Below are 19222 nucleotides of genomic sequence, written 5' to 3' on the forward strand. Positions count from 1 at the left end.
ATAATAATATTACTTTTAAAATGTTGTTTTATATTTTGTGTTATCTTTTTTATAAAATGATATTTAGTGTATATTTTGTTACTTTTTACCTTAACACCTGGAAGATGTTAACCAACTTATTTTATCCCTCCATGCTTCATTAAATTTCTTTAGATAACTAAAGATTCTTTCCCTAATTCCAAAAAAAATTATGTGAAATTTATAGCCCCAATAATAACATACTCATGAAATCACAGAAATCAAACATCATGTATTTCCTTTTAAGTCTCACATAGCTATTATATAGGTTTGACACTAAAATTTTTTGGGAAATGCTTGCTGAACTAATGTATTAAGTTTTTCACTCCACCCTCTCAGTGTAGATACAAATTATTGGGCTACTGGGCCAAGGAGTGTTATAGAGGGGAGCAATGAAAAGCCTAAACCCTCCCCATCAAACACAGAATTAGTTCCAAGGGAAGAGTAATAAAAATCAAAATAGTTGGTAGGTGTGAGAATAGAGTCTGCACCCCCATTTCCTGATGGTCTGGAAGATGACAGACATCACAGATAGGTTTCTAATCTACAATGGACCACAGAAGTGCTGAGATGGCTGCAAGATGCATCAAGGCATAAAACTAACCTGACAAACCACCGAGCTCTTCAATGGGGTGGGGAAGAGACAAAGATTTTTGCAGGCCTTATAGTGGGTGGATGTGACACCAAGAGTCATAACCTGCAAGGGAGTTGCAGTTGTAATGAGGAGATGTCACAGTAGAGGTTGGTTTGCTCTTGCAGCCCTGTGACAAGAAAGAAACAGAGTAGCCCCAGATGTCATGACCGTGCTCAAGGATGACCTAGACTTGTGTTCCACCTCACAGAATGAGAATGATCACAGACTAGAGAGCAAGCGTAATACCTCCATGAAAACAACCAAGAGGTCTCATGAAGTCATATGGGAGCGTGGGCAACCATCTTAGCCCAAGCTGCCATAACAAAAGTGCATAGACTGGATGGCTTGAACAATAGCAATTTATATGCTGACAGTTCTAGAGGCTGAAAAGTCCAAGATCAAGATCTGGCACTGTTCAGTTTCTGAAGTCTCTCTTCCTAGCTCACAGATAGCCACTTTGTCACTGTGCCCTTACATGGCACAGAGAGAGCGAGAGCAAGCCCTGATGTCTCTTCCTCCTTCAAGGGCACTACTCCCATACAAGGGCTCCACACTCGTGACCTCACCCAAACCCAATTACCTGCTGAAGGCTCCACCTCCAAATACCATCACACTGGGTCTTAAGGCTGCAAGATAGGAGTCCTGGGAGGATGCAAACATTCAATCCATAACAGTATTTTAGATTGAATAGAGGGAAAAGAATGAGTAAAGGAGATTCTGAACAGACTCTGTTTACCCCAAATGATAAGTTGACTCAAATTGGGCCAAGATATTTTCTGCCATTATGTGGAATGAAGTCCAAAATAAGAATTAGCTTACCAAAAAAAATATTTTTTGCACTCCTCAATACATAGACTGATAAATTCATACTTGATACACACCTCATTTAAACATATTTCCATGTGAAGAACTACACAGTAAGTTGCAAAAGTTGCACACCTCAGTCTCTGTGTGGTATCACGCTCTGCTCAATATGTTTAAAAGGCAGTACAAAGCAATCTAACTTTATATTATCTATAAAAATTTCATGCAGATTGTAAAATAATAGTATATGTGAAAATAAAAATGCAAAAGAACTTAAAATGTAAAATAAATTTAGTTGTTAATTCAAAGTTGGAAAGTCGTTTCTATACACACAAAATCTAGAAGTCATGACATAATGTTTGACTACACAAAATGTCAAGGAAATTGAAATCTTGTTTTCTAAAAGATCCTACATTTAATTACCTCCCAGTATAAAAGGACACTTGCTATTCAGATTTTATTTTCAATTTCTATTTTTCACTAGAAGAAATTCAACTCTTTGAAGACACAACTGCTTCCAGGTCTGGGGCATCAAAAGTATATGACACAATGTTTGACAAAAAGCACTCAAAATCTAATGGGATTATGTCAAAAGTACAAAAGAGTTAGCTGGAAGAGTCTTCCACTGGTCAAATTTGGGACTATTTGAGGGTTAGAAAAAGGGATAATGGAACTGATTATAATACATAGAATTTATTTTATTTCCAACTTTTATTTTCAGTTCTGAGAGTACTGTGCAGGTTTGTTATATAGGTAATTGCAGGTAACAGAGGGTGCACAGATTATTTTGTGCACCCTCTGTGCTAGTGCTTATTATCTGGGTGACAAAATAATCTGTGCACCCTCTGTGGCCTGCAATTAGGGAGTTTTTCCATCCTCAACCTCCTCCCAACCTCCGCCCTCAAGCAGGCACCAGTGTCTATTGTCCCCTTCTTTGTGTCCATGTGTACTTAATGTTTAGCATTTCATGAGTCCACTGAGATAAGGGAGAAAAAGAGAAAACGACAGAGACACAACATGATGGGACACGGGAACAGATTCCTTCTTTTCAGAAGAATACCAGCTACTACAGGGAGTCATAAAATTAGGAAATCATAATTTTGCAACACAATATAAAAGTATATTTATGCAAGGCTCATCAACGATGCCAAAACCATTGGTGAAATTTTGTATATGGGAAAGCAATTAACTTTGATACATTAACCTCGAATCTTATAAACTTTGCTATAATCACTTATTAGTTCTAGGAGATTTGTGTTGATCGTTTGGGATTTTCTTGATAAGTAATCATGTAATCTGCAAACAAAGACGGTTTTATTTCTCCCTTCCCAATCTATTGTTTCCACATTTCATTAGCTAAGACTTCCAGTCTGATGGTGAATAGGGATGGAGAGAGGTCCTGGCCTTGTTCCCGAGCCTAGTGGGAAAGAATACAGGTTAAGCATCCCTAATCCAAAAATATGAAATCTGAAATGCTCCAAAATCCGAAACTTTTTAAGTGAGGACGTGATGCAAGGGTAAAATTCTATACCTGGCTTCCTGTGAGAGGTCATAGTTAAAACTCAGTCACACAACATACAGCTTATTCAATGTCCCCAGGGGAAAAGGGCTCTCCCAGCCCCCTTCAGTTGCAATATATCTTTTCTTAAATAAATAAATAAATACATACATAAAGTGCACAGTAACTTTTTAGTTGAAAAACCACATCATAGGTGGAGGCTGAAAGCCTGCCATTGTTTGTCGTTGCTGTTGTTCAACAGCTGATGCAGGTATCTGGTGATGCCATTGCCCTGCTTAGGTACTCTGCATAGAATATTTTTTCACTGTAATAATAATATGTCATTTTTTACTATTAAGTATTTATGTGTGAATAAGTATAAAAAAAAGATTCCGAGTCAGGAATGAGAGTCCTGCCAAACAACAACAGATTGTCTACACGGATGGCTGAGACAGTGACGTCTTCGCTTTCTGATGGTTCAATGTACACATACTTTGTCTCATGCAAAAAATTATTAAAATATTTTATAAAATTACTATCAGTCTATGTGCATAAGGTGAATACATATAATGTATTGTGAAACATAAATGAATTTCATGTTTATATGAATTCCATCCCTAAGATTTCTCATTATGTATATGCAAATATGCCAAAATTTTAAAAATCCGTAATTCAAAATATTTCTGGTCCCGTGCATTTCATATAAAGGATACTTAACCTGTAGTTTCTCACCATTAAGCATTATATTAGCCAGAGGGGTTTTTTTAGATCTTCTTTATTGAGTTAAGAGAGTCCTTGCTTTCTATTTTGCTCAGGTTTTATCACAAATCGGTGTTCAATTTTGCCAAATGCATTTTATGCATCTGCTGATATAATCATATCACTTTTCTTTTCTAACCTGTTGATATGATGGATTACATTATCTGATTTTCAAATTTTGAGCCACCTTTGTATACCTGGGATAGTACAATTATTTTTATACATTGTTGGATTTGATTAGCTAATATTGTGTTGAGGATTCTTGCATTTATATTTATGAGAGATATTGGTCTGTGGTTATCATTTCCTGTAATATATTTTTCTGGTTTTGGTATTAGGGTAATGTTGACCTCAGATAATTAAAGTTAGGAAGTATTCCCTCTGTTTCTGTTTTTCTGGAACAAATTATAGATAATTAACATCATTTTTTCTTTAAGTGTTTGGTAGAATTCACCAGCAAAATCATCTGAATCTAGTGCTTTCCGTTTTGGAAGGTTATTAATTATCGATTCAATTTGTTTAATAAATATGGGCCTATTTAGATTATCTTTTTCTTCTTGTGTGGTTTGTTAGATTGTGTCTTTCAAGAAATCAGTCCATTTTATCTAAGTTACCAAATTTATGGGCTTAAAACTGCTAATAATACCCTTTTATTATTCTTTTAACATCTATGGCTCACTACAGATGGCCTAATTTTATATGTGATATTAGTAATTTATGTTTATTCTTTTTTTTTCTTCACTATCCTGGCTGGGAGATTGTCAGTTTTCACAATTTTTTCAAAGAACCAGTTTTCACTTTTGTCAAATTTCTGTATTGTTTCCCATTTTCACTTTTATTGATTTCTGTTCTATTTTGTAATTATTCATTTCTTCTGCTTGTTTAATTTTATATTGCTTTTGTTTCTCTTGTCTCCTATGATTGGAAGTCTAGATTATTGATTTTATATATTTTTTCTTTTCTAATATATGCATTCAACACTATATCTCTAAGGACTGCTTTCTCTGCATCCTACAAAATCTGATGAGTTGTACTTTTACTTTTATTCAGTTTAAAATACTTTTAAATTTCCCTTGAGACTCCTTTGATCAGCATGTTACTTATAAGTGTGTTTAATCTATAAATATTTTGTTACTTTCCAGCTATCTTTCAGTCGTTAATTTCTAGTTTGATTCCATTGTGGTTTGAGAACATACTTTGTATGCTTTCTATTTTTTAATTGGATGAGATGTGTTGTACGGCATATAATATGGTCCTTCTTGGTGAATGTTCTATGTGAGCTTGAGAAGAATGTGTATTTCTGTTGTCATTGGGTGGAGTATTCTATAAATGTTAATTAGATCCAGTTGAGTGATGATGCTGTTCAGTTCAACTATATCCTTACTAGTTTTCTGCCTGCTGGATATGTCAATTACTGATAGAGGCATGTTGAACCCTTCAACTATCGTACTGGATTCCTCTATTTCTTCTTGCAGCTCTAACAGTTTTCACCTCACATATTTTGCTGCTCTACTGTTAGGTGCATGTTAGGTGCATATACATTAAGGATTGCTGTGTCTTCTTGGAGAATGAATCCCTTTACCATTACGTAATACTCTCTTTATCCCTGAATTCTTTTTGTTTTTGTCATTAAGTCTGCTTTATCTGAAATTAATATAGCTACTCTAGTTTTCTTTTGTGTTAGCATGATACAACTTTCTCCATCTCTTTATTTTTAATCTATCTATAATTTATATTTAAAGTGGGTTTCTTTTAGACAGTGTATAGTTGGATCTCATTTTGTTAATCTACCTGTCAATCTCTATCTTTTACTTAGTGTATTGAAATCATTCACATTTAAAGTAACTATTGGTATGACTGAATTCATAGCTACCATATTTGAAATTATTTTCTATTCACTGTACTTATTTTTTTATCTTCACCTTTTTTCTGCCTTCTTTGATTTTAATTGAGCACTTCACATAATTCAATTTTTTCTTCTCTCTTAGCATATCAATTATGCTTGTATGCTTATATCAATATTCTTCTTTTAAAAATATCATTAATTGTTAACCTAAGGCTTACAGTTAACATTTACTATAACATTTACTATAAGTCTACTTTCAGGTAACACTATACTACTTCATGGGTAGTGCTGGTACCTTGTAACAGAGTACAGTCATCCTTCAGTATGCACAAGGGATTGGTTTCAAGACCTCTCAAGAACACCAAAATCTTTAGATGCTCAAGTTCTGATATAAAGTCATGCGACATTTACATATAACCTATGTACATCCTCCTATATACCCCAAATTATCTCTAAATTACTAACAATACCTAATACAATATAGAAAACTATGTAAATAGTTATTTAACAGTTTAGAGAATAGTAAGAAAAAAATCTGTATATGTTCATACAGGTGCAATTTTTTCCCAATATTTTCAATCTACGATCAGCTGAATCCATGGATGTGAAACTCACAAATATGAAGGGCTAACTGTATTTCCAATTCCCTTTTTCTATCCCTGTTAGCAATTATTCCTGTCATTCCACTTATCCATAAGCTACCAAATTTATTGTATCTATTATTATTCTGAACAAACTCTTATCTGTTATATCAATTAAGAATACAAAATAAAAGATTATATTTTACCTTGATTTATTCCTTCTCTATTGCTCTACCTTTCTTTGTATGAATCTGAGTTTCAGATCTATATCATTTTCTTTCTCTTTGAAGGATTTTATAAGCATTTATTGCAAGGCGGGTCTACTAGTGACAAATTTCCTCAATTCTTATTTGTCTAAGAAAGTCATTATTTCCTCTTCAATTTGAAGGATTTTTATCAATACGGAAGTCTAAATTGGTGGGTTTTACTTTCAACATTTTAAATATTTTACTTCATGCTCATTTTGCTTGCATGGTTTCTGAGAAGTCCAGTGTAACTTGTATCCTTGTTCCTCTACAGGTAAGGTGTTTTTACCCCTGGTTTCAAGATTTAATTTTCTGTCTGTTTTTCTGCAATGTGAATATGCTATGCCTAGGTATATATTCTTTGATATTTATTCTGCTTTGTGTTCTGTGAGCTTTTGGGACCCGTGTTTCCCATCTGTCATTATTTTTGAAAAATTATCAGCCATTATTACTACAAATGTTTGTTCTTCTTTCACATTTTCTTCCAATCTGGTATTTTCATTACATGTATGTTACACCTTTTGTTATTATCCTGCCTTTCTTGAGTATTGTATTTCATTTTTTCTATCCTTTTTCTCTTTGTATTTCAGTTTAGGAGGTCTCTATTGACATAGCATCAAGGTCACTGATTCTTTCCTCAGTCATATCCAGTCAAGTGGTGGGCCCATCAAAGGCATTCTTAACTTCTGCTACAGTGTTTTTATTTCTAGCATTTCCTTTTCATTCTTTCCTAGAGTTTCCATTTCTTGCTTAAATTACCCATCTGTTCTTGCATGTTTTCCACTTTTTCCATTAGACTCTTTGGCACATTAATGTAGTTGTTTGAAATTCCTGAGTGAGCATTCCAAAATCTCTGCCAAATCTGAATCTAGTTCTGATGCCAGCTTTATCTCTTCTGACTGCATGTTTTCTTGCTTTTTAACTTTCCTTATAATTTTTTTAAAAGGTGACAGTTCCTGTAACAGGAACTAAGGTAAATGATTTTTCAGTACTGAAAGGTGACTTGCAGCTTATTTTCATATGGTTCAGTAAAATGTAAAATGTATAATGCATACAAATATATAATGTGCCAATTTCTAATTAATTTCCATTCAGTGGTGGGTTTACAGGCATTTACTTTCCTGTATGCTTACAAATTTTCAAGGTAAAATTTTGAGAGCAAATATGAAAAGTTTAGGATGCTAATAACTACAACACACAGTTTTTGTTCTTTCAAAAATGTTATGATGAACATACAGAGATAAACACACATGACAATTGTATGTCACCCTATGAAGGCAAATAAACATTTTCTTTATTTAAAAGCAACATAATTTAATATTCAATATTATCCCTTCAAAAAGGATTAGGAATTTCTTCCAAGATGTAAAAATGCTATCTAAAATAACATTAACTTAAAATTTTTGGTACTACTGAATTATGAGATAGTTTTTATTATCATATTTACTCATCGTAGTTTTTTCAAACCATTAAAATATTTTAAACATTTTGAAAGGAAGATAATTCTATGTAAGGAAAAACTGTAAGTCTAAAATCAAATTAATACTCCAGCAAAAGTGACAGCTAATTTACTTCTGTAAAGCCATGTTTCTGACCAATAATACATCAGAGATACACGGGCATGATAATCTTCTAAAGTGCCTTGCTTGAGACAGTTTTACCAAAAAAGAGTTAAAATTTTTCTCAGTAAATAATGCATTTAGATGTTTTAGCCAAAATGGCACAATTTTCTGCATGTGCTTTTGTTGCCTGGCATCAGTGCGAAGCTGCAGAGCAGCTTTGGCAGCACCAACCTCCTCATTTCTTAGTTACAGTGTTTACACCCAGCCTCGGGCTGCAGTGATCAGCTCAGGGAAAGACATGAGCAGTGAGACACAAGGAGACATTTGCTGGGATTCTCATACATTTTAAAAGTTTAATCTGTCTTCCTCATGAGCCATCAGAAGAAATCCATCATTTTCCCTGGATGGGGCAGTATGAAGAGTCTGGCAGAGAAGTGTTGCTAACTGGAAGGGAAAACATGACGCTGTTGTGGTCCACTAGGTAGAGCTGAAGGATGAATTAAACCCGGGAGAGGCCCGCCCATCCTGAGAGATGCAGATGAACTAGGCTCTTGGCAAAATTGTTTGAGCCATTAGGTTCGCCTTGGTCATCATTACTTCTATGATATTTATATCTACCTGAGCAGTTTGTTTGTATTTTTATTTGTTTGTTTTGGTCTATTGTCACCAAGAGAATCTAAACTGACATTATACTTTTGAAAAAGAAAGGAAAGGAAACAAAAGAGGAAAAAAGAAACTTTCATTTTTCTTTTATCATTGCCTCCTCATCCTTTTCATCTATGAATTCTTCCAAATAATGGCTTCAGCAACATGAAAACCCACCAAATCTGAAGCATTTTTATTTTTAACAATACTACCATGGGAAGCTGTCTCCTGTCCTTTTATCCACTATTCACGTAGGTTTACTAACAATAGTGTATACTTATAATGTTACATTTTGCTCATTTGGTAATTCCAATATTCAAACTAGAATTCATAAGGGTCAAGGAAGTAGATATAAACTGTATAAAATGGTAAATGAGAAATATATATGAAATTCTTACTCATAATTCAATATATTTAAAATGTATTACATATATTGTAACTAAAACAAATGATATATATGCAATAGCTGTTAAATAGGCAAAGTTTGTGCTGAAATCAGTTCTATTCTCACTATATTTAGGGGCAAACTAAAGTTTCTCCTGTATCCTAAAACTGTGTTCTGCATTATTTCAGAGTGTAATAATTCACTAATTTCCAAAGATCTTAAACAGTAACAGAAAAGGACAATTAAAAAAATTTCACCACTTGTATCAGGCCTTTTTTTCCGAGAAAAAAATTGTCAGATAAACCAATGACAGTAAAATTCTATCTATTAACATGTATAAACTTTCCAGAAATATTTTCACTTGAGATTAGAGTGTGGTTCAACAACAAACTTATGTTGGTTCTACAACAATCAAAGCCAGGAAGTTAAATTATCATTTTTGATTCAACATTTATTCATTTTGGAAATTAGGTATTAGATTATTGCCAGTGAGCTCCAAGAATACAGTCATCAGTTGAGAAACATCCTCACAGAATCCAAAAATATATATTTAGATAACAGATATGTATAGAAAATAAATAATTTGATAAGAATTTTATGTTGACATGTTTCATTAAATATTTACACATCAACCTATGTATTTACACTGATGGAGGCATTTTGAGAGAGATTATGCCCAACTGTAAAAATAAGGCTTAAGCTAAAATGATATTTAAACTATAGAAAATGGCTTATACATAATCTATAAGAGTCCTTCTAAGGGAAAAGCTTCTGAAGTTTTGAACTAAAAAACACATTTTTAGAACATTCTTCTCAAATGATAATCTAAACTTTGATTTAAAATCTCAAGACTCTCAACCAAAAGTGTGGTAAGCTCAATATTATAGGACAGAAATGTAAGTTTTGACTCATTTATGGAACTCTCAGAATATTAAGCTTATTTGTGTAGCGTATTAATACATAAAATCATAAAACTAATCTGAAAATTCAGTGAGACACTTACAGAAATATTTTGTAAGACACTGTACAAATGTAATATATTAAAAATTACTATCAGTAAGGTGTTTGACAAACAAATGATGAGCAAGAAATGTGTAGAATAAGTGAATGAACACAGATTATCCCTTACTTACAATAGTTTCCCTTTATGACAGTGCAATAGCCATATGCAGTCAGTATGCTTTTGACCTGCAATAGGATTTCATCCAGATAAACCCATCATAAATTGAAAACAGCGTAGATCAAAAATGCACTTTCCACTTACAACATTTTAAATTTATAATGGGTTTATCAGGACATAACCTCATAATAAGTTAAGCAGCACTTGTATGTAAATTAATAAAAGTAATCAATGAGTAAATGGTTGCATGAAAATAAGTTTTGGAATTCTACTTCTGTTATACACCAGAAGAACTGAAAGCAGCTACTCAAACAGATACATGCAAAGCAATGTTCATAGCAGCATAATTCATAATAGCCAAAATATAGAAATAACATTGAACAGACGTGCCACACTTAAGCAAAATATGGTATATCTGTACAATGGAATATTATTTGGCCTTAAAAAGAAATGAAATTCTGATACATGTTGCAACATGGATGAATCTTAAGAGCATTACTCTGAATGAAAGAAACCAAAACAAAGGTGAAAATACTGAACTATTCACGAAGTATTTAAAATAGAAAAATTCATAGAGACTGAAAGTAGAATGGGTACTATGAGGGGCTGAGAGTGGGAGGAATAGAGGGTTATTTAATAAGTATAGTTTTTGTTTGGGATGATGAAAAAAATTCTAGAAATGGATAGTGGTGATGGTTGCACAATATGGTGGATGTACTTAATGATACTAAGCATTAAGTACTAAGCAGTACTTAATGATATTAAAATGATTAAAATGGCATATTTTATGTAATATATGTCTTACCACATTTTAAAGAATAAAATTTTATCACATATTGGAGAGCTGTGATTATTACCTAGTTCTCTTTGTTTAAAAACACACACACACGTAAAGTAAAAATGCTCGAAAGTGCCTTTCTCATATTTATCCCACTAAGTGCTACTAGAAATCTTGGACATTACATATAAGACAAACATAAGAAGCCTCTGAAAGGTAGAAAGCAAATTTCCCAGGAACTTCAGGGCCCAAGATATGACACAATGGTAATTTTCTAGGTTTTCTTTTTGCTCATTTATTTCAAACTTAGAACTGAACAAGCAAAAGCCTAGAAAATATCAATGAGTACAGATGACAAAAAGTCCAAAAATAAGAGGAGAGATAAGTCTAGCAAGACAGAAAACTTTCATAAAATAATAACTCTATTCTAGCCAAACACTACAGAAGAAACTATGCTTGCACTCCCACTCATGCCATTAAAGTCAACTGGGGATCCTAGATCCTCACCCTTGTGAGGCTATGTTGAGGCACCCAACACCCCCATAGCCGTGTTGTCAGAGAAGGTAAAGTAAGGAGCTGGAATTTTCATTCCAAAATGGTGATAATAATGAAATCCACTCTGGTATCAGTACAGACCCCATAGAAAGCCTCGACCTCCACCCCAAACCAGCAATAAAGAGCTGTCCTTCCTGCTCCCCACTGGAATGGTGTCGGAGGGAAACCAGTGGATAGTCAGCATTTTCACCAATATGAAGCAGTGATGATGCCACCCCCACTACATGGTATCAGTGCAGTTCATATGGGGAGCAATAATAAAACATTTATACCCCTCTTGAAAAAGAAAGTATCAGTGGAGAGCCCGCCCTACCAACTCCGACTAGAAGTAACAAGGAATCCCACCACCATGTGGGAATCAATGGAAGCTACATGGGAAACCTGGACTCCTATCTGCATGTGACAATAATGAGGAAGCTTTCTTTCCTTTGATAGCAATGTAGGAGGAAGTCAGCTAAAACAGGAAATTCAAGTAAGATCCAGGATCTCCTCTCCCCGCAAAAAATAATATCAAAGTCTTTACCCCCAGTACCTCAGAATGTGACTGTATTTGAAGATAAGACTTTTAAGGAAGAAATTAAGGTAAAACAAGGTCATACAGATGGGCCGTAATTTTTATAAAATTAGCATCCTTAGTATCTCGAAGAAAATAAGATTAGGACACAGACACAGAGGAAAGACTATGTAAAGACAGAGAGAGAAGACAGTCATTCTGTCAGCCAAGGAAAGGGCCTTTAGAAGAGACCAAAATTACATTTCTATTGTAAGCCACCTAGCCTGTGGGACTTTCTTATGGCAGCGCTAGCAAAGTAATACAGATGACATCAGCAAGATAACAGAGATGTTAGGATTATATAATAGCGATTTTAAAAGAACATCATAAAAATGCCTCAGGAAGCAATCACAAACAAGATGGAAATACATTTTTTAAAACCAGCCTTAAAAAATAAATAGGAAATATAAAAAGATCCAAACAGAAACTTTAGAACAGAAAAATACTTATCTATTGAAGTATTAAAAAAAAAAATCAATTGATAAGTCAGTGGCAGGATGGAGAAGACAACAGAAAAAGAAGTGAACTTGATGAAGAGTAGTAGTTATTACTCAATCTGAACAACAGAGAGAACATAGACATTAAAATATAAACTGAGTCTCAGGGACTTGTGGGACTTTAACAAAAGATCTGGCATTTTTTTTCAACACAGTCCTAGGAAGAGAGGAGAAAAAAAAGGATGAGACGAAAAAGTCTTTAAAGAAATAATGACCGAAAACTTCCAATGTTGGCGAAAGAGATAAATCTACAGATTCAAGGAGCTGAGTGAGCCCTAAACAGGACAAACTCAAAGAAATCTAAATCAATATACTTCATATTCAAATATCAGAAAACTAAAGAAAAAGAAAATCTTGAAAGCAGTGAGAGAGGAAAGATAGCTGGAAGAATCATAGAAATGACAGCAGATTTCTCATCAGAAACCACAGAGGCAAAAGGAATTGGCACGTTTTTGAAGTGCTGGAAGGAAATATTTGTCAACCCAGAATCCTATATCTAGCTAAAATACTCTTCAGGAATAAAGGATAAACCAAGACATTCTCAGATAAAGGGAAATTAAAAGCATTTGTCAACAGCAGAGCTATTTTGAAGGAATGGTTAAATGAAATTCTCTAAGGGGAAAGAAAATAATAAAAGAAGGAAATATGAAGCATCGAGAAGAAAGAATAATAGAAAGAGTAAAACTTATGGAGAAATACATTTTACCATTTCTCTTTGGCATCCTAAATTATGGTTGATAATTGAATTAAAAAAATAGCATTTTCTGAAGTAATTCTCACTGTATGTAGAGAAAATAGTTAAGACAATTATAAATCAGGGAGGGTAAAGGGACTTAAGAAAAGGAAAAATTTTATACTTAAATAATTAGAATGACATTTGAGGAGGCTGTGATAAATTATGTATATGTATTTAATACCTGAGCATCCACTACAAAAGCTGCACGAAGACTTAAGAACTAACAGATAAATCAAAGTACAATTCTAAAACATGTACAAATAACCAACAGGAAGGTAGAAAAAAGAGAAAACACAGAAAAGGGAGAAAATAAAAAATAGACAGAAAAGAAAAATTAAAATGCGAAATTTAAACCCTAAACAGCTTGGCCAACATACTGAAACCCCATCTTGACTAAAAATACAAAAATTAGCCAGGTGTGGTGGTGCATGCCTGTAATCCCAGCTAGTCAGGAGGCTGAGGCAGGAGAATTGGTCGAACCTGGAACCTGGAAGGCAGAGGTTGCAGTGAGCAGAGATCAGACCACTGTACTCCAGCCTGGGCCACAGAATGACTCCCTCTCAAAAAGAAAAAGACAAAGATTGGCAAAACAGATTTTTAAAATTTGACCAGCTATATGCTGTCTATTAGAAAACAAGATCAAGTAAAAGGATATGAAAGTGAAAGTATGAAAAAAGTTAGGTCATGCAAACCTCAATCAAAAGAAAACACGAATGGTTCTATTAACATCAGAAAAAGTAGGCTTCCAAATAAAGGCAATGACTAAAGATAGGGAAGAATATTTTAAAAATATTTTAGAAAGGTCAGTCCACCAAGAAGACATAGAAATATTAAATGTATGTACCAAGAAACAGAGCTAGAAAACATGTAAAGCAAAAAATAGAACTGATGAGAGAAAGAGATAAATGCATATAGTGAGAGATTTTAATACCCTTTTCTCAACAATTGATGGAAGACCTAGACGAAAATCACCCAGGAAATAGAAGAACTCAATAACATAAAACAATACAGTCTAACTCACATTTACAGAACACTCCTCCAAAAACAAAAACTGAATTCAAATCCTTTTTGAGTTCCCACAGAATATATATCAAGATAGATTATGTCCTGAGCTACAAAACAATCCTCAACAATTTAAAATATTGAAATCATACAGAGTATATTTTCTGAACACACACAAAAAACCAATAGCAAAAAAGATAACAGGAGAATATCTAAACACTTGGAAACTAAACAACACACTTACAAATAATCTACGAGTCAGAAAATCTGAAAAGAGCTTAAAAAAAGTACATCGGACTGAATGAAAATGAAAATACAACACCAAAAATTAATGGGACATAGCTAAGGTAGTATAGGAAGGAAAATCTATCATATGAAATGCTTACATTATAAAAGAGCAAAAGTTTCAAATTAATAATCAAAACAAACACTTCAGAAACCTAGAATACAAGAGCAAAATAAACTCAAAGCAAGAAGAAAATAATAAAAATAAGCAAAACTTAATGAAATTCAAAAACAGGTAATCAACAGAAAAATCAGAGAACTTAGAAAAAGCTGATTATTTTAAAAAATTAGTAAAATTGAAAAACCTCTAGCAAGACTGACAAAGAACAAAAGAGAGAAAACACAAATACCAATATGAGAAAATCACTACAAATCCTGCAGACATCAAAAAGGTACTAACAGAACACAACAAACAACTCTACACATATATATTTGACAAATTAGAAGAAATGCACAACTTCCTCAAAAAGCACAAACTATTAGTTTACCCAATGTGAAAGAGATAATGTGAATAGTGCTGTAACTATTTAAAAAATTGAATTCAGAACTTAAACATTCTTGAAAAAGAAATCTCCAGGCCCACATAGTGTCATTGAGGAATTTTATCAGACATTTAATGACGAATTTAACACCAAATCTACACAATCTTTTCCAGAAAAGTAGCAGAGAAGGAATACTTCTCAATTCGCTTTATAAAGTTAGTATTAACGTGATATCAAAACCTGAGAGATAGTAAGAAATAAAGAAACAACATGCCAATAACCCTCATGAATATGGATACATAAATTGTCAAGAAAATACTAAAAAATGTATTTGAGCAATATATTTAAGAATTATACTCCATAATCTAGGGAGTTGTATTTCAGAAATACAAAAGTAGTTCAATATTCAAATATCAATGAATAAAATCTACTCTCTACATATTTATGTGTGTATATATGCATTTATATATATGAATTTATGTATATATGTATTTATATATGCATTTATGTATGTATGTATATAGAGAGAGTGGATTTTATTCATTAATTTGAAAAGATGAATATAATTGAAAAACCTCTGGCAAGACTGACAAAGAACAAAAGAGAGAAAATACAAGTACTGATATGAAAAAATCACTACAAATATATTATATTTTATATATTTTATATATAAAATCAGGCTGAAAAAGAAAAGTCATCTAGTCACAGCAATCAATAAAGAGAAAAACCTTTGGCCAGGCGCGGTGGCTCACACCTATAATCCCAGCACTTTGGGAGGCCGAGGCGTGCAGATCACTAGGTCAAGAGTTCGAGACCAACCTGACCAACATGGTGAAACCCTTTGTCTACTAAAAATACAAAAATTAGCCAGACATGGTGGCACGTGTCTGTAATCCCAGCTACTCAGGAGACCGAGGCAGGGGAATTGCTTGAAACCAGGTGGCAGAGATCACAGAGAGCCAAGATCGTGCCATTGCACTCCAGCCTGGGTGACAGAGTGAGACTCCTTCTCAAAAAAAGAAAAAAACCTCTGACTAAATTCTATGTACATTCATGATCGAAGCTCCAGGAAAATAGAAATATAGGGAAATGTCCTTAACTTGGTAAAGAGCTTGACAAAAACCTACAGCTAATCTTATCCATAATGGTTTAAGACTGAATCCTTCCCTCGAAGATCAGGAGCAAGGCAGGAATGTCTGCTCTTACCACGCCATTGGAAGACCTAGGCAACGAAAAAAGGTCGGGAAAAATAATATACAAATCAGAAAGAAAGAAAGAAAATATATTCCTGTTTACAGATAATATGCTTATGTATGTAAAAAAATCCCAAAATTATCTTAGAATTTAAAAAGTGAGATCAGCAAGATCACAGTATACAAGGGAATATGGAAATCAATTGCATTACTAGTTTCTAGAAGTTACACTAGATTTCTAGTAGTAATGCTAATATTTCATTTCGGCAATGAAAATGTGAACATTGAAATTATACTAAAAAGCAATACTCTTTACAGTCACTCGAAAACAAAATACTTAGGTATAAACCTACCAAAAGCTTTAGAGGATGTTTATTTTCAAACTTTAAAACACTGATTTAAAAAAAAAAAAAAAAAAAACAGAGCTAAATAAATGGAGACATACCTTGTTTATGAATTAAAAGTTTCATAGAGTAAATATGTCATTTAGCCCCAAACTGCCATACAAATTTAAAACAAGCTACGAAAATTCAAGCAAGACTGTTGTACATGTAGACAAAATTATATTTTAATGGAAGGCAAAGAATCTAGACTAACTAAAAATTTTGAAAAAAAAATAAAATGGAAGGAAACTGTCTACTTGTCTTCAGGATGTATTATTTAGCTAGTCAAGATTATTTGGCAAAGGGGTAAACATATAGGTAAATGTCGTAAAATAGAGAGCCTAGAAATAGACCCTCAAAATATAGCCAACTTATTTTTGACAAAGGTGCAGAAGCAATTCAGGGGAAGAAAGAAAGCATTTTAACAGGAGATGCTGAAGCAACTGAACATTCATGGCAAAAACACGAGCCTTGATCTACGCCTCACACCTTACACAAAAACTAACTCTAAGTGGGTTGCAGAATTAAATGTAGATATGGAAACTATAAATCTTTCAGGAAAAACAGCCAGGAGAAAATCTTCTGGATGGATAGGCAGGAAAAGAACTGTGAGACTTGACACCAAAGGTATAATCCATAGACAAAAACTTTGATAAATTGAACTTCATCAAAATGAAAATACCTGCTCTTCAAAAGACCCTGTTAAGAAGATTAAAAGCAAGTTACAGACTGGAAGAAAATATTTGAAAAGTACATATCTGATAAAGGACTAATCTCTAGAATATATAAACTCTCAAAACTTAACAGTACAAAACCCCACAATCTCATTAGAAAGTAAGCAAAAGACATGAGCAGACATGAACAGAAGATAAACAGATGGTAAATGCTCATGACAGATATTCCACATCATCAGCCATTAGAGAAGTATAAACTAAAACTGCAATGAGATATTCCTATACACATATCTGAATGGCTAAAATTATAAATAGTGACAATGTAAAATGTTGGCAGGGGTGCAGAGAAACTGGATCACATACTAGTGAGAATATAAAATGGTACAGCTCCTCTGGAAAACAATTTATCAGTATCTTTAAAACCAAACATCCAATTACCATGTGACAGCAATCACACTCCAGGATGTTTATTCTAAAGAATAAAAAAATTAAATTCACCCAAAAATAGTTGTGTAAATTTTTATTTGTGTATGAAGCAATGTTAATCACCACCCTAAAGATTTTAATTCTGAATAACCAGAAACTGGAAATAACTCAGATGTCTTTCAATAGGTGAATGGTTAAACACACTGGTATATTGATACCATGGAATATTACCCAGCAATAAAAAGTAATAAACTATCAGTATTACGCAAAAACCAGGATGACTCTCCAGAGAATGATGCTATGTGAAAATAAAAGGCAATCACAAAAGGCTATATATTTTATGTTTCAATTTAAATAACATTCTTTAAATAAAACCATGGAAATGGCGAATTGACTGGTAGTTGCCAGGATTTGAAGAGGGGGTGGGCAGAGGGAAGTGGATGTGGCTATAAAAGAGCAACATGAGGGACCTTGGGTGGTGGAAATGCTCTTTATCTTGACTGTATCAATGCCAGTATTCTGGTCACACATTGCACTATATTTTTTGCTATATTTATCATCGGTAGAAACTGGATAAAGAGTAGATGTTATCTCTCCGTGTACTATTTCTTACAGTTGTGTGTGAATTTATAATTATCTCAGAATAAAACATTTTATTCAAAAACATCTGTTGAATGAATGGATGTTGAAATGAATGAATAAGTTAACTGAAATCATTTTCCCTGTTGCTATATCTAAGTCCAAATTCTGTTCTCTGGAACTACTAAGGTTAATTTAATTCATTTTATCGTACAAAACTAATTTGTTCCACACATCTGTTAATTAGACTTTTGAATATCATGTTCCACCAATGTCATCCATTCTACAGATTAAAAATACAGTTGATATTAATAATCATTTGTTTAACATGTGTAAGTACTAGGGACTGCATACTACTGCCTGGAAGACAAAAGTAGTTAATAAATTCCTTGATATCAAGTAGCTTATCGCTAGAATAGAAGGATACAACAACTATATGAAAACTTAGATATTGAAATCAGAGGGAGAGGAAAGGAAATAATGTCTTACATGTGAGAAGTACCTCTGGCTGGGGAAATCTAGAAAAGTTATATAAAGGATGTGATTTGCTGGCTGTTCATGAAATAGATGCATAATAGAAGGCAAACTTCAAAGACTTTTTTGCATAATTAGCAAATATGCAACGCAAAAATCTACTGAATCTATTTCTCCCTCTCTTCGCAAACCTGAAAAGGATTCTCTCACTATGGACCTTACTCTAGTGAGTACGTAACAGGCAGAAAGGTGGCTAATTGGGAGAACTGGACTTGAGTAGCCTGAAATCAAAGAAAAATCAGGAAAGAGGAAGGAGTGAGTAAAACGTCTGGAGGAAAAGAAATCTGGTAGCCTTGGATCATTCTGGCTAGGGTAACAATATGACTGACCCCAATCATCTGTAAAGTTGACCTTGTATTACCAAACAGCTTCATAAAAGCATATGCTTGGGAGGCCAAGGTGGGCAGATTGCCTGAGCTCAGGAGTTCAAGACCAGCGTGGACAACAT

The 19222-nt window shown here is 33.5% G+C and overlaps 1 protein-coding gene across 4 annotated transcripts in view; it reads right to left on the reverse strand.

Moving 5' to 3' along the window:
• PXDNL (peroxidasin like) overlaps positions 1-19222 on the reverse strand; it is a 508249-nt gene that overhangs the window by 249715 nt on the left and 239312 nt on the right. The window lies entirely within an intron of this gene.

Source organism: Papio anubis, chromosome 8, assembly GCF_008728515.1.
Source record: "Papio anubis isolate 15944 chromosome 8, Panubis1.0, whole genome shotgun sequence".
Classification (NCBI taxonomy): Eukaryota; Metazoa; Chordata; class Mammalia; order Primates; family Cercopithecidae; genus Papio; species Papio anubis.